Here is a 6,118-nt window from a genome sequence, read left to right on the forward strand (position 1 = left end):
ATTCTCATAAAGAATCACAGGATTATATATATATAAATATACGCACCCTTTCATAACCAGTTTGCGTTCTGTAAGAAAGACCTGTTGAAAGGTTCATGATGATTTGTCACTCCCCTGCTTATTCTGACAAACTTATAACCTTTTCATAATCATCTCATGTTTAATGTGTTATGTGAACCACTTGACAGGTCACATTTGTTTTTAGGTAAAAAGTGATCCTGACTCTAGTGTGGTCATGAAGACCAGACAACAAATTCAAACAGAGAAAAATAAGAGAGAAACAAAAATCCACCTACGTGTCTGGGTTGATTTCCATCGACTAATCCCAGAGAGGAATTAAGGAGCTCGTCCTTCCTCCTGCGGATGGGTGTGACTGGGATGACAGCAGGGATAGAAAGACCAGCTACTGGAGCTGAAAAACAAGGACGATAGGTCTCCAGAGAACCAAACTATATGACCGTCTGACTTCTAGAGAGCACGCCAACCTCTTTACTGTTGGACGCGAACAGCAAACTTGGTGTACCCATGCAAACCTCAGCTAATTTGACTCTCAAATCAGACGCCGTTACATGTTTGTTTATGTGCTGTCTGGATAGGAAACGGGCTTTAAATAATGCATGCGATACATTCAAGTGACAAGACATCTCACCTTTCAAACCTCTGGATGCTTTTGCTGGCGTTCACTTTGGCGCTTTGGATCAGAAGTTCCCCACCGCATCCGTGGCACATTTTGACCCTGGACCCATCAAAGATATCATACGTCAAAACAGGCAGTAAATTCTCATTACTTGTCAGAAAGCAAGATAATCGACCATCCTCTCTGTATTACTCATCAGTGCAGAATTCCACTTTTCAGTCTTTAATCATGGCCTACTAATGACAAGATAAACAAACGAGACGTGTCAGAGTTAAACATTGTTTTAGTGCTATTTTACAATACAGTTAGATTACTGTGTTGTTTGCATTGACTCAAAATGTGTGGAAATAAATGGATTTTAGATTTGAATAAAAGACGGATCTGATCACAAAAAAAGTGCTTTTTTTTTTCTCTTTATCCAGACAAAATGTGTTTACCGTGGAACTACGGTGACGCCCCTGGCCCCTGCTGCGTCCCACTTGTGGATCTCGACCCACAGCTTGAAAACTGGTGAACAAAAGGCCCGCCAGGTAGGATTGGCCTACTGTACCATTCAACATCCCAAAATCAAATATCACAATATTTAAATGGCAGTATGTATTCCATTATATTTCACATGAAAGTCCTCAAAAGTGAGAAGTACCCGGCCGCTGTGATGTGCTTTTCCAGGTCTTTGGAAATGGAAGAAATTCCTTGTTCCCTATTCCCTATGGCCGTATGGAAATTTTATAAGGCTTACCTTACATAGCCTGAATGAATTTCTAAGTAATTTATATTAGACTTAGCAGAGGTTTTTTTTTCACAGAACATTTAAGGCTGGTTTCTTTTTATTTATTTTTTCATTGTGTTTTCTAGTTTTCTCTGGCTGGATCCAAGCAGCACTTCGTTGCAGCGTTTTAGTGGCTTGGGTTCTGACGAAAGCTGATATGCAGATGCTGTTAACAGGATGCTTCACACGTACACGCACAGTGATGAAAGGGCTTTATTATATCCAATGGGCTTTATTATGGCCGTGGGCTATATTACACCCATTTCCCTTTTGCATAAATACTGCAAAACAAATGTGTCTTGGATTCCGTCCAGCGCATGTGTATTCATAGCAGGCAGTAAAGAAACCTTAAAATGTCAAAATGCTGAGTTATGTTCCGATGTCAATCAATTCCTCGTTGTCTCGATGTGACTTTTTTTTACAGCAGGGGTGGGGAGAGACACTCGGGGGGGCAAAGCGGAGAGAGTTTGGGGTACTAGGGGTGCGTGGAGCCTGGCTGGCGAGTCTCCCTGGGAATGTTGCAGCCGGGGAGGGGGTGCTTAAGGGTGGGTGCCTGTGTTTGGCTGGTGCAAGGGTCCCAGAGGAACAGTCCAGATGAAAATCACAATACGTTAACTGAAACCGAAAGTGAAAAACAGCAGCTTTGGCAGAAAGCGGCAACAGCTCAGGGTAAACACAAGTACAAATATAAAAGAACGTTAAAGTTATTTTTTAAAATAACAATTAAGTGATTTCTTTTTCAATGATTTGCATTTTTTGCCCAAGGGCGGATCTGGGGGGAGGGGGGGTGTCATTAACCCACCTCCAATTCATATTCCTTTTTTGGGGGGGGTTCCCCTTTTTTCTCCCAATTGTACTTGACCAATTACCCCACTCTTCCGAGCCGTCCCGGTCGCTGCTCCGCCCCCTCTGCCGATCCAGGGAGGGCTGCAGACTACCACATGCCTCCTCCAATACATGTGGAGTCGCCAGCCGCTTCTTTTCACCTGACAGTGAGGAGTTTTGCCAGGGGGACGTAGCGCGTGGGAGGATCACGCTATTCCCCCCAGTCCCCCCTCCACCCCCCAAACAGGTGCCCCGCTCGACCAGAGGAGGCGCTAGTGCAGTGACCAGGACACACGCCCACACCCGGCTTCCCACCGGCAGACACAGCCAATTGTGTCTATAGGGACGCCTGACCAAGCCGGAGGTAACACGGGGATTCGAACCGGCGATCCCCGTGTCGGTAGGCAACGGAATAGACCACTACGCTACCCGGACACCCTCATGTTCCATTTATGAGTATATTTTTATATTTTTTCTGTGGCGTTTGTCCTCATCTGAGCCAAGGGTTTAAGGATAGTGGGTATTTTATTTGTAGTATATGCTGCAGCATATAATGTGATTTTAAAGCCCTCCGGGACCGAATTGTGATGTGGGGCTGTACACATAAATTTGACTTGATGTAATTACACCACATTCGGAGTCTAAACCTCCAACTTGCATTCACAGTCCGTCTCAAACCACCTCCCTGGTTTAAGCAATCGGATTTCCATTCACAATGACTCTTATGAGCATTTAAACTTAGATTATTGTCAGTAAGCACAATTGGGTCGCTTTCCCACTACTAAAAACACATTTCAACACCAGGTATAACTGGAGTTATAGATACCATTACCTTTTTAAACTAGCTCTGTCACATTTCCTTCAAATGTGACATTTATCTAAGCCCTTTGTCAATATAAAGTTAAGTTATGTGTTGCATGAAATAACCAGTCAGTGAAAATGAGACTACAAAATTACCTTTTTAATCTTCCAATACAAAACAACATTTCAGCTCAGTCCTACAAACCACGAGCTGCTGTCTCACAAGGGCATCATAAATATGACTGCCCTTTACTGCGGGGAACAACATGAGTACTCAGCATTTCCAGTGTCAGGCGAATAAATTCAGTGCCATAGGTTTTAATGATCTGGACATGACAACAGATCACACAGAAAAGCTATGCGGTGCAGTATATTTGCATGCAAACCAAACCTTGACACGCTTAACGGTACAGACCTGCCATGCAAATCGTTTCTGAGGACGTGACTGTCGACCACGCAGCGGTAGACTGTCAAGAGTTCAGCTTTTTATTCTGCAGTGGAGTCGTGACGTGACCTCCCCGCCATGGCAAACACAACGATTTCACATTTGACCCCAAAAAAACAAAAAAATAAGGATGCACGATACTGGGTTTTTGCCGATACCCGATATGCCGATATTTTCCAACTCATTTGTGCCGATTGCCGATACCGATATATGCACCCTTTTTTTCCCAAGCCCCTCCTGCCGTGGGCTGAACCGAAGCTGCTACGCTGACCACAGAAGCCGGGCGGTCGTCGCACTGCTGATCCCTATTTTTACACAGCTGGTCTATTTTTTTTTTTTCTCTACGCACGGCTACACGGCCCTCCAACCGACGAGCACAACCTGTTTAAACACGATTGGAATAAATGCCTCATCATACCATGTGAGTTTTTTTTAATTGCACATTAAAATACTACATCAATATCACATCAATGTGTATCCACAGTCCTGCAATTAAAAGGATAAACCACCATGCCTGGTCAGCGGTTGGTGCCTGGTCAGTGGTTCACATGGCATACGCATAATTTTAGGCCAATGCCAATATTTCATTGTAAAGCCTTTATCGGCCGATACCGATGACATGCCGACATCATCATGCATCCCTAAAAACAGAACACAAGTGCTTTGGCTTTTGGGCTCCCTGCAGCGTGTTTTGAGTGACTGCGATGTGACATCCCGCAACATCACGACAACGCAAAGGCAGAACGACAGAACGAAAAAAATGTTAAAAAAAAATCTTCAATTTTCATCTTTTTAGTGCAAGTCCTCTGTTTAAATATTATTGTCATTGCTGTTTTTCAGCCAGGCGTGTCCGTGCCTCTGTGCAAGAACAGACGTGGAATGATAAAGGCAGAAGAAGAAGAAATCACACGGCCGTCTCGCGCTCCACCAACGGAGTCGGAGAGCGAGGGAGGAAACTCGCCGTCTCTTCTGGACAAGCGGTCAGTCCATTGGTTTCCTTGTGTGGCAGAGATGGATGCTGTTGGCTTGATGGCTGCAAAAGACACACACACACACACACACGTTTGCACAGCTGTCCTTGTTAGAAGTTCATTGCATTGCCTTCCATTTATTGTGAACAGCCTAACGCTAACCCCCCCCCCCTTTTCACCCCAGTTGTACTTGGCCAATTACCCCACTCTTCTGAGCCGTCCCGGTCACTGTTCCACCCCGTCTGCCGATCCGGGGAGGGCTGCAGACTACCACATGCCTCCTCCGATACATGTGGCGTCGCCAGCCGCTTCTTTTCACCTGACAGCGAGGAGTTTTGCCAGGAGGACGTAGCGCATGGGAGGATCACGCTATTCCCCCCCCCCCCATATAGGTGCCCCGATCGACCAGAGGAGGCACTAGTGCAGCGACCAGGACACATACCCACATCCGGCTTCCCACCCGCAGACTAGGCCAATTGTATCTGTAGGGACGCCCGACCAAGCCGGTAACACGGGGATTCGAACCGGCGATCCCCGTGTTGGTAGGCAACGGAATAGACCGCCATGCCATCCAGACGCCCAATCAGGCATTTTTTTATTGTTGCCAAATTGCACCCTGCAGCCCAAGCTGACCCTTGAATGTCGCTTTCACGCTTGATCCGTTTTGCTGGTCCAAACTCAAGTGCGATTATCCCCCCCGTCGCCCCCGCTGGTCTCTTTTCACATTACATTATCTGGTCTGTTTACACCATCAACACGTAAGGAACATGCGGCTTTTATTTACCAGTGACGCTAAAGGGAGGTAAGATGGTGATGCGAGCTGCTCAGATAAGGATTTCTGAGAATGTGTGAGTTTTTGTGAGTATTCTCCATTTGACATTTTCATCTGCCCAAATTTCTAATTTAGAGGAGGATTCCTCCGTCAACCATAGTGCAGCTTTTCCACTCATGATTGTGTGACCGCGTCCGGGTAGCGCAGCGATCTATTCCGTTGCCTACCAACACGGGGATCGGCGGTTCGAATCCCCGTGTTGCCTCCGGTTTGGTCGGGCATCCCTACAGACACAATTGGCCGTGTCTGCGGGTGGGAAGCCAGATATGGGTATGTGTCCTGGTTGCTGCACTAGCGCCTCCTCTGGTCGGTTGGGGCGCCTGTTCGGGGGGGTGGGGAAACTGGGGGGAATAGCGTGATCCTCCCACATGCTACGTCCCCCTGGCGAAACTCCTGTCAGGTGCAGAGAAGCGGCTGGCGACTCCACATGTATCGGAGGAGGCATGTGGTGGTCTGCAGCCCTCCTCGGATAAGCAGAGGGGATGGAGCAGCGACTGGGACGGCTCGGAAGAGTGGGGTAATTGGGCTGGATACAATTTGGGGGCGGAAAAAATCCAAAAGAAAAAGGATTGTGTGACCATCAAACAAATGACACATCATCGATATCTTATACTTCCTGATTTTAGATCAGCCAACTGCACTGGAGTTCGGATAGCTTTCCCACCAAAGGCAAACCGCACTGGAGTTCAGGTGAACCGTACCCCAGACCCCCGTTTTTTGGAGAACTCGGGTATGCCCCCTTGGCGCGCACCCGAGTTTGTAAACAGTTTTCATATCAACAAAAGGAACCCAACTAATGGCTCAAGTGGACCTGGGTCAGCTCTAGTGTGACAGATAG

Source organism: Lampris incognitus, chromosome 16 (assembly GCF_029633865.1).
Source record: "Lampris incognitus isolate fLamInc1 chromosome 16, fLamInc1.hap2, whole genome shotgun sequence".
Lineage (NCBI taxonomy): Eukaryota > Metazoa > Chordata > Actinopteri > Lampriformes > Lampridae > Lampris > Lampris incognitus.